Source organism: Talpa occidentalis, unplaced genomic scaffold (assembly GCF_014898055.3).
Source record: "Talpa occidentalis isolate TD23 unplaced genomic scaffold, MPIMG_talOcc4v2.1 talOcc4.8, whole genome shotgun sequence".
Lineage (NCBI taxonomy): Eukaryota > Metazoa > Chordata > Mammalia > Eulipotyphla > Talpidae > Talpa > Talpa occidentalis.
Window position 1 is genome coordinate 62,043,476 of NW_023605194.1, and position 10,204 is coordinate 62,053,679.

Genomic DNA, 10,204 nt, shown 5'->3' on the forward strand with positions numbered 1-10,204 from the left:
TAAGAATCTGCACAGAAAATTATTGAATTTTCTGTCTTTAAATAATTAAGTTAAATAATTAAGTTAAATAATTAAGTAGTTGTCTTTAAATAATTAAGAAGTTTTAAGCAACTTCAATCCCCTTCAATTAAGTAAGATAGCAGAGGAAGTTTTACTCTAAAGTGCTAGCACAAATTACTGAATACATGACCGCTTATATTTTGACCTTGCATAGACAACGTGTGCACCTGAGATTACATGGAAGCAAGATTATTTAAATAGGCAAAGTATTTGAAGAAAAATTTAATTTACATTTTAAAGATGCCTTGAAGTTCTGCAGAAAACAGATTTCCACAGAACAGTTTGAAAATAACTGATCTGACTCAAACAACTTTATAGATTCCAAGACCAAGAAGTGGACTTGACCTCCCTACAGTCGTTTAGCTGTGACCAAGGGACCACAGTCCCCAATCCCCACTTCATTGCTTCCCACTTGAATGTCTCACTAACGAAACAAATTTTTAGCAAAACTTCAATCCTTATGATGAAACACAATAAATTTCTTATGAATAGGGGAAGAAAGATGTTTGGGAAGAAAGGGATAAAGTTAGCTCCTAAGTTATCTCCTTTTTTAGACAATTTAAGCATATATCTTATTACTACTGATTTTATTTATCTGCATAAATGTACTTACAAGATTTAGGTAGTTTTAAGTTTTAATATTTATAGTTCATCATCTGCTGTTTTATGACAGATGTAAAAGTTGTAAGACCCTCATTTTCTCCCATGTTCTCAAATTCCCATAAGGATGCAATCACTAATCCAGATGCCCTGACCAAAAAGCACACTGTCAGACTTCAGAAGCCATGAGTCAGTTCCCATTCCAGGGCTGCTAAGAGACAGAGGCAACTTTGATGCTCTCATTTCCCTTCTTGCATAATACGTGCATGAAGAAGTATTCCTCCCCTCTCCCCCATCATATTTTCGGCAGGTTTCAACATCACCTGATGACAAATTGACTCTGCACAGATGTCTCTACAGTAAAAAAGAGCCTCGGAGACACTCTGACTTCTGCACTTCACTTTCTTCTCCCAAAATCCACTCCACCGGGGAGAAACTATGTCTAGCAAGCTGATTTCTTTTTTATATATTGATTTTGATTTTATTTTTACCAATTCTTCCATTACAAATACCTTCTTCACAATTTGCAAACAGTATGCAATTTTTGTCAATTCATTTCCAATTTTCTTTCCTTCTTGGCACATTCCCCAGGAGACCATTTTGACAATAAACATATGGACTCTCCAAAGGTGGAAAATGGGAAGGCCAGGATTTAAAGATTACAAGATAACATTTTTTTCCTATCTGCCAAGTGTATTTATGAAAATTATTTTGCTCTCATTGAAGCAATGTGTGGAGCTTAAGTTCTTCACTGCTGTTCTCATACCTCTTTTATCTCTGGGATCAAGAGGCCCTGGATGCTAATAAATTATGACTCAATAAACTACAGAAAATTCAGCTTCTCAGAGGATTTGCAAAATGTCTCCTTGCATGGCATTTGGTGGTTAACAATGTTTCCCATTTGGCATTACATGATCATATTCTCTAGGCTTTGCTATATTTGTCTTCAATGCAGCCCAGTTTATAATAATTAATATTTAAATTCACTTCAAAATTAAAGAAACTGAATCCACATAAAGCATCATTAGCAATCATAGAAATAAGTAACATAAGTAACATAAATAAGTAACTATCTCTTCGATCCCTGTGATTTGTCCTTTTACATTTTAAAATCTCAGTGAGGTCATAGTTATTATGAGTCATCATTTTATTACTTTTCTGGTGCTGGTGAATACAGAGATATCTTCAACCTTAAAAGCACCAGAATTGTTTCACTGTCTGGGTTAACTTCCTCTCTGTGGGGGAAGCCCAGCTGGTACAATGTGCCCCACGGAATTAGGGCTTCTCTCCCTCAGCAGAATCTGTGGGTGCTACACAATGGCATTTGGCTGCTTCTTGGAATCTTTTGGTTCACCTGACAAAATTATAAATTTCTCTGTTCATGTCAGCAGGACAGCTACTAAAATCAGGATAATACAGTGATGACGAACTTGACCCTTGTACAGGGATGACACATCCATTTTTGAAGCATTCTGTACTTTTGAAAATTACCAGATGATTTCACTCATATATGAATTATAAAGAGACAAAGCACATGAATTAACAGAACTCAAAAATAACTCTGTACTCTGACAACAAAATGGCTGCCACCAGAGGGCAGAGGAAGAGGCAGGAAGAACACATGAAGGGGTCAATTGGAAGGTAGTGAATGGTACTAGGTCTGTGGTGGTGGGTGGAGTGTGATCCAAACATTCATCAAATTGTAAAGCTAGACTCCTAAAACTTATGTTTCAGTTTCATTAGGTTGTGAAGTGAAATCAACACATCATCAATCAAATGATTGTCAGAACGACTTTCTCAAATATGAGCAGGAAAGTCAGGTTTGAGAAATTTGACCCTCCCTGACCTGATTAAAGTGCACTTTGAAAAGAGCACACAACTAGTATGTATGCATGTGTTGTCCTGAGTCTCCAGCATTTGTTGGTGATAATAAAATATTTCAGTCCTCTCATAGGAAAGACAATGAAAAAAAGTCACTTTTTTTTTTCTTTCCTAGAACACAGACAGCTAACAAACCATGATGGCAAGTTCGTAGGCAAACAACTTTTAAAGAACTTACCGGCAGATGCAAGAGGCTAGTAATTTAATTCTCTTATTTGGCAAGAGAAAAAATTGAAAAGAAGTTTATTAATAGCATACTTGTATACTTGGGAGACACCCAGTAGAACTGAGTAATTCACCAAAATGGCATAAGTCACCTCCTTATATAATACTGATTGAAAAATATGTTTATATATCTTTTCTACGTAGGATGTATTTTTCAGACTTATGATGACATTCTGTGATGACTCTAGGCCAAGATTTTTCAAGCTCAGCAAGGAAATTCTTTGTTGTGGGGTCTGTCCTGTGAGTTGTAATATGTTGAACAGCATGCCCACCTCTACCACTAGATGCCAGTAGCACACCCCTAGTGGTCACAACCAGAATGTGTCCAGACATTGCCAATCCTGGACGACAAAACGTTTCCAGATGAGAAGCATACATAGGAAGATTATGTATGTTCTCTGGAGATCGAGGATTTTGTAACATAAGATGCAAGTATAAAGGTGGCATTTATAGCAGTGGAACCAGAAAAGACTACATGATAAGTGATACTAATTAATTAGCTAAATAACTACTTTAAAAAAAAATCCAGAATTAATACCTACTCATTCTGGGGGAAAAAAATTCACATGATCTTTTGTTCCAAATAAAAAAATCATAAAATTACTGAAAAATATAGATTATATTTTTATAACTTGTGGTAAAGAAAATCTATTTAGAAAACAGAAAATCCAGAAGGCAAAAATGCAGCCCTAAAAAGAGTTAATTTCACAATATTTTAATATTTTATATGAAAAAATAACAACTGAAAAAGACATCATGATCAAAATTTTTAAGGTAAAGATATAATATTTGGAATGTGTCTAACAAACTGAAAATCAATATCATAGAAATTAAAAAGCCTGACAAATCATTTTAAAAAGCACAGAGCAAACAGGTTAGTAATTCAAAAAAGCAGTTCATAAAAGTAAATCAAATAGCCAAAACATAAAAAAAATTCAGCTTCATCATTACAGAAAAAGGCAAACTAAAACTTCAATAAGATAACATCTTGATTGTATCAGATTTGCAAAATTTAGAGGAATTGACCCTGAAAGAGTGGCAAAAATTATAGAACCGATGAAGAAAGTTGTGAACACATAATTATGCTGTGAGCACATAATTATGATAACTTACATAGGTTCAATCTTTTGGGAGCACATCTATAAATTTATTTCATAAAAATAATTCTCATATATGCACATAATACCTATGTATGTATACACATATATGTATTTACACACAGACCATTGTTGTGATTTATTTATAATAACTAAACTTTGCAAGCAAGTGAAAAGCCATCAGGAAGAAATGACTGGTACATCATCATTTCTTGAAATAACAGTGTGGTATTATGCAGAAATTCAATACAATGTGACAAAGTTTCAGAAATGTATGTAATACATTCCAATTAAATAAATGTATTCACATAAAGTTACATGCTTGTGTATATATAATTACGTGTATATGTAAATGTGTATATATATGTGTGTGTGTGTGTATATATATATATATATATATATAAATATATATATATATAAAGTGTCTAAAGGGATACACATCAAGCTATTAATGGGAAGTAACTCCAGGAAGAAAAGTAAGATGTCCATCTCATTCTATGCGCTCTACAGTATTTGAATTCTACAGTATTTGAAGTTTTACCACCAGTATGTATTCTGCATGTTATATAATTTTAAATAAAAGTGAGGAAGTTGAACTAAGGGATCTCAGAAGTCCAATTTCAGGTCTAACAAATTATGATAGTGAATCCCAGTTTAGAAATAAATATGAAAACTGAAGCCACTGATTTTGTGTCCATATCATAGACTCCTTTGAGAAGAAAAAAAAAGGGGGGGGGGAAGAAATGACTTTCCCATGGCATCCACTATGTGTTCGCTCCACTTGTACACATTTTCCTTTTCATCCTGACAGCATCTTATTCCAAGTGGGGCCCTGAGGAGTAAGTGCTTCCACAAAGATCACAACATCTGGAAGGGATGGAGTCTGGATTCAGTGAGTCAGGTCTGCAGGGGATATGATTGCTGTTCTCTAAACAGGGGTTGTCCTCGTTGACTGAGAAACTGGTTTGTCTGATAAACATTAGGTCAGAGAGCAAGAGGCTGTGATGGAGGAATGACTGTCCGGCAGTCTGACAACCTGGAGCTGCACGAAGTAATACTGCTGAGATGTGGTCCATGCTCACTTAGCACTGGCTGTTGATTTGTTTCTCAGTGAACCTTCAAGGCAGCCTGAGAAGGAAGGTGTCATTACTGTTCACCATTTGCAAGGGGGGACATTGAGTTTCTATAAGAAAGTAGTTTGCCGGAAGTTATGTACATAGTCACATATCACATAACCATGGTTTTGGACAACAGCAAACTGCATGCAATAAGTTGTTACACAGCCTAGGTGTGTAGTAGGCTATTCCAGCTGGGTTTTCCGTGAACACACTCTAGCACAGCTGCAAAACAAGGAAAACACTTGCTGAAGCATTTCTCAGAATATATCCCCATGGTCTAGCAATGCATGACAATATAGGAAATAATCAAGCTGTCTGTACAATTCCCAGTCTATCTTCTTAATTACTACATATGTTAAGTAGAGCAAAAATTATTTACTCCTGGCTAGACACTGGAAAGGAAAAGCTGGAAACAGTAAGATGATGATTAAGCAATTGCTAGCCCAATACTAGCTGTCAGAGCTAAGTTTGCTTGCTCATGTGTAATATGGCCTGGGACATTTCAGTACTGGAGTGCAGTCTACGAAACCATCATGTCTCCAGGTTCTCCTAGAGAAGAGACTGTTTGGGATGTCAGCTTCTCAGAGATCTTGGCTTGACTGCTCTGTGAGGGCAGAGCAGGGCTTGTTTATGGCTCTGTTCCTGTAGTGTGAGCACAGGGAAATCTTCAAGGTCAAAACTATTTGCATAATATGAAGATGCTATTTACCATTTCAACTCATTCTCACAATTGTACAGAGGCTGAATGATGTGATGATTTCATCACTGATGTTAAAGGGATAAAAATAATAGCCTAAGTAAGAGACTCCAATCTCAGTCTCCTCGCAAAGATCAGCAATAACACAACTATCCACAAATAAAACTGTTCTGAGAGAAACTTCAGCAAGTCCGTATAACAAATAACCTGAGTATAACCGCATGTAAAGAAAAGGAAAACAGTTTCCTCCTGCCTACATCATCCCTTCCCCCAGCCAGCATTTCCAGCTGAAGAGTTTAGGAGGAATCTCCAGCTGAAGAGTTCCCTTGCCAGGAACAGTAGAGCGAGGTAAACACTGAGCTTCCCAGCCTTCCAAAACACCACATGAAAGGCCCATTTTGGCTTTGCCCTGCTCATATTGGCTAAGTAAAGACATATAGAGACAGCTAGGTACAAAAAAGAGAAGCAGGAACTACCAATAACAGCCACACAGTAAGAGCTAGAGGTTCCTAGTGGAACATCTACTCTGAAAACATAGCAGCTTTGCCACTATAGAAACTAGCACGACCACCACAGACTCCTTGCGGATTTCACTAACCTTCTCTCTATAGGTGTCCGTGCTCATGCACACCAGCCACCTGAGTCCCTGTCCACACCTTCCCGCCTTGTTTCTGCCACATTAGCAGCCAGACAAGATCTCTGTACTGGCACAATTGCAACTTGCCATACTACACCCTTATGTCTGACCCTCACCACATGATTAGAAGAAACTGCTCAAGTTGAGCACTTGTACACCACCAGTCCAATGTCCGTCACTGACCTCCACGGAGGTGTGCATACCTAAGGGGAGACTTTGCCACCAGCCAAAGGCTCCACAACTGTCCATGAATTCACAGGTGGGCCCAGTCCTAACCCCCATCACTAGATATGTATCTGCTATTTGCCTCTGCGATTACATAGGTGCCAGAAACTTCCCCTCTCACCCATCAAATGTGCATACCACACTGACTCCAACCATCACTGTAACCTGCCCTGTTCCTTGGAGACACTACTGAGGACTCCGGCAGTCCTTGCAGTCTCTGCAGACCCCTAAAGTTTTCACCAAAACCCATGTAGTTGTTAATGCTGTGTACTCCAGTGTCCTGATGGAGGGGCTGCCCTCTCTGGTCCATGTACCACCACATAACCCACTCTTTGCAACCAGCACATTTAATCCTGGGGTTGCAACAAAGTTTAATATGCACCCACTGACAGGCAAAAGTTTTCCTTACCAAAATCCTTTCAAGAGATCTTAAAGAGGTGACTGTTTCTTCAGATGAACATATACCTATAGGAAGCTATAGGGATTATAAAGAATGATGAAAACATGATTCCACCAAAGGAATACACACCAGCCATTTCTTACAAAAAATGTAAGAAATGTAAAAAAGAAATGTAGAAAAGAAATGTAAACCCAGGAATTTCCCTACAAGGAATACAAAATAATTGTTCTATAGATACTTGGAGAACTACAAAAGAACACAAATAACAATTTTGTATTATTAGGCAAACAACATAGCAACAAAATGAGAAATTCAACAAGCCAAAAAATAAAAAATAAAAAACCAGAAATTATGTAGCTGAAGAATACAATGACTAAACTGAAAAATTCAATAAAGTTCTTATAGTGCACTTGAGCAAACAAAGGAATGAAACCTTGAGCTTGAAATTATCCAATCATAGGAGCAAAAATAAAATGAAGAAAGCATTTACTGGGACTTATGGGACACCCTTAAAAGAAATGATATACACATGTCGTTGCAGTACAAGACTGTGTTTCAGACCAAGTGGACCTAACAGAAGATCCAACCAACAGCAGTAGAATACACATTCTTTCAAGCACACATGGAACAATCTCCGGGATATATCATATGATAGGTCACAAAACAAATCTTCGCCACTGTCAGATTGAACTGTCATGCTAAGTAACTTTTCCAAACATAATGATATGGACCTAGAAATCAGTAATAAGAGGAATACTGAAAAATTTTTAGAAATGTAGAAATTCACACAATCTTGAACAATGAGTCAAAAAAGAAATCAAAAGGGAAATCAAAATAAATTTTGAAACAAGCTAAAATGGAAACATTGCATACCAAAATCTATGGGAAGCTGCAAAGGCAATAAACATCTAATTAAGAAGAAGAAAAGAAACATCTCCAATATATGACTGAGCTTTACACCTCAAAAACAAACAGACAAAAAAAAAAAAAAAAAACAAGAAAAAGAGCAAACCAAGTCCAAAATTATCAGAAGGAAGGAAATAAAGATCACAACAGAAACAAGTGAAATGCAGACTAAGAAAAACAGTAGAAAAGACAAAAATTAAGAATTGCTTTCTTGGGCCTCCCCGGTGGCGCAGCGGTTGAGCGCTGGGTTGCTAAGCTGCCTGCAGCCTCTGCGGCGCCGGTTCGATCCCTGGCTGCTCCCCGGCCACCGGAGGAGGGTCCCACATGGCGTGCAGACCTCTCCTGCCGCCCACTGCTCCCCTCAGCAGTGTACTTCGGTCCTTCTGCCTGCTCTGCTCCCCGCTCTGGCTCTGGTGAATTCTCTCGCCCTCCCGTGCTTCTGACTGTACCCAGTGCATGTATAAACAAAACAAACAAACATACAAAACAAATAAATAAATAAATAAAACATGCCTCTATTAAAAAAAAAAAATTAAAAAAAAAAAAAGAATTGCTTTCTTAAAAAGATAAATGAAAGTGGAAAACCTTCATCTACACTAAAAAAAAGAGAGAAATGGCTCAAATAAATAAAAGAAATGAAAGAAGTAACATTACAACTGATGCCACAGCAGCAAATCATAAGAAGTTATTATGAACAATTGTATGCCAACAAACCATATTAGAAGAAATGGATAAACATTTGAAACATCACTAATGTTAATGGTACCTTATATTTGTGAACTTCCTAAAATTTTATAAGGTGGTAGATTTTAGGTGTGAATATTTGTGTATTCAGTTTTTAACTCATGTTTTAGGTTATACTTTCTATAATGACAGCAGCCTCAATATGCTGCTATCATTTTAAAATCCTGTTGTTTTCCTTGTGTCTCAACTTAAATATAAGTACATTCTGTCATAATATTTTGCAATGATGTTTTCAATATTTCCCCAAACTTATAAATTTTAAAATTTAGCTGCAACTTATTTTAGCACTGGGATAACTTTACTCTAAAATAAAACAATTTCTATTTCTCTCTTACTGAAGAACCATCACATGTTGATTACTATAACTGAGAGATATTGATTGGTGTCAAAATGAGAATCATATACTTCATGTCTGACAAAATGGGAGGGCATCTAAGACAAAAGTTCATTTGGGGCCTACCAAAGGGGTTGAGACGCAGCCTATGGGGCTGTCTGCAGCCTCTGCAGCATTAGTTCGATCCCCAGCCAGGGAGCCACCCACATGGCGCAGCAGACCTCTCCTGGCTCACCCACTGCTCCCCTCAGCAGTGTATTTCATTCAATCTGCCTGTTCTGTTCCCCGCTCTGTCTCTGATGAATCCTCTCACCTCCCTACCCCCCACCTCCGGCCTGTGCCCCAGTTCTTGTGTGCATAAATAAATAAATCTTTAAAAAAAAAAGTTCATATGAATGAGAACCTGGAGTTCACTGTGGGACATGGGAGAAAGAGTGGAACATGAATTTGACTCACTGTGAAAGTTTTGGTCATTTGATCACAGAGTGATCTGGCAAGAGTATTGAACTGGACTTTCAGATAACTTTCAGGGCACACTGTACTCAAGAGCCTGGTTTATAAAATCTGAAAGAGTTGTTTTAATATAAGTCAGTTCAATATTGGGAAAAGCAGCACTAATATCCTTTAATGTGCTACTTAAGCAGAAAAAGAGGAATTCTTTCAGAGAGTCAAGGTTTTGTGTTTTTTGTTTTTCTTTTCTTTTTTTTACTCTCATGTTACTGGTTTTCTTTCTTTGTTTTACCTGTTTTAATTTTTATAGTTTCAATACACAGAGTACCTCTGTGAGGCTACATGTTGATTCTTCTTTTAGTCTTTTTTTTTTTTTAAGATTTATTTATTTATTTATACAAGAACCGAGGTACAGGCCAGATGCGCGGGACGGTGAGAGGATGCACCAGAGACAGAGTGGGGAACAGAACAAGCAGAGAGACGAAATACACTGCTAAGGGGAGCAGCGGGTGAGACAGGAGAGGTCTACCGCGCTATGTGGGACCCTCACCGGCTGGCCGGGATCCAACCGGAGCTGCAGAGGCTGCAGATAGCTTCACAGCGTGGCTCTCAACTGCCTGCGCCACCAGGGGAGGCCCCATTTAGTCTCTTCTTAGAACGCTTTTTCTTAATCTTTCTCTATTTAATATGTTGATTTATACAATGTTGATATTTATAGATATTGCATCTTAAGGGAGACCATTTTCTTAGTTTCAAGATCCTGGAGTGCTTCAGATTTTTCTTTATATATTGAAATGGTAAAATCCATTTTAAAATACCATAGAATTATT

At 37.5% G+C, this 10,204-nt stretch overlaps 1 non-coding gene across 1 annotated transcript; it reads left to right on the plus strand.

Annotated features, from left to right (window-relative positions):
* The first annotated feature begins 2,037 nt into the window (after nt 1-2,037).
* Nucleotides 2,038-2,142, plus strand: LOC119234949 (U6 spliceosomal RNA). The gene has a single exon (XR_005122722.1). It is a non-coding gene; the product is annotated as a U6 spliceosomal RNA (small nuclear RNA).
* The last annotated feature ends 8,062 nt before the right edge of the window (nt 2,143-10,204 follow it).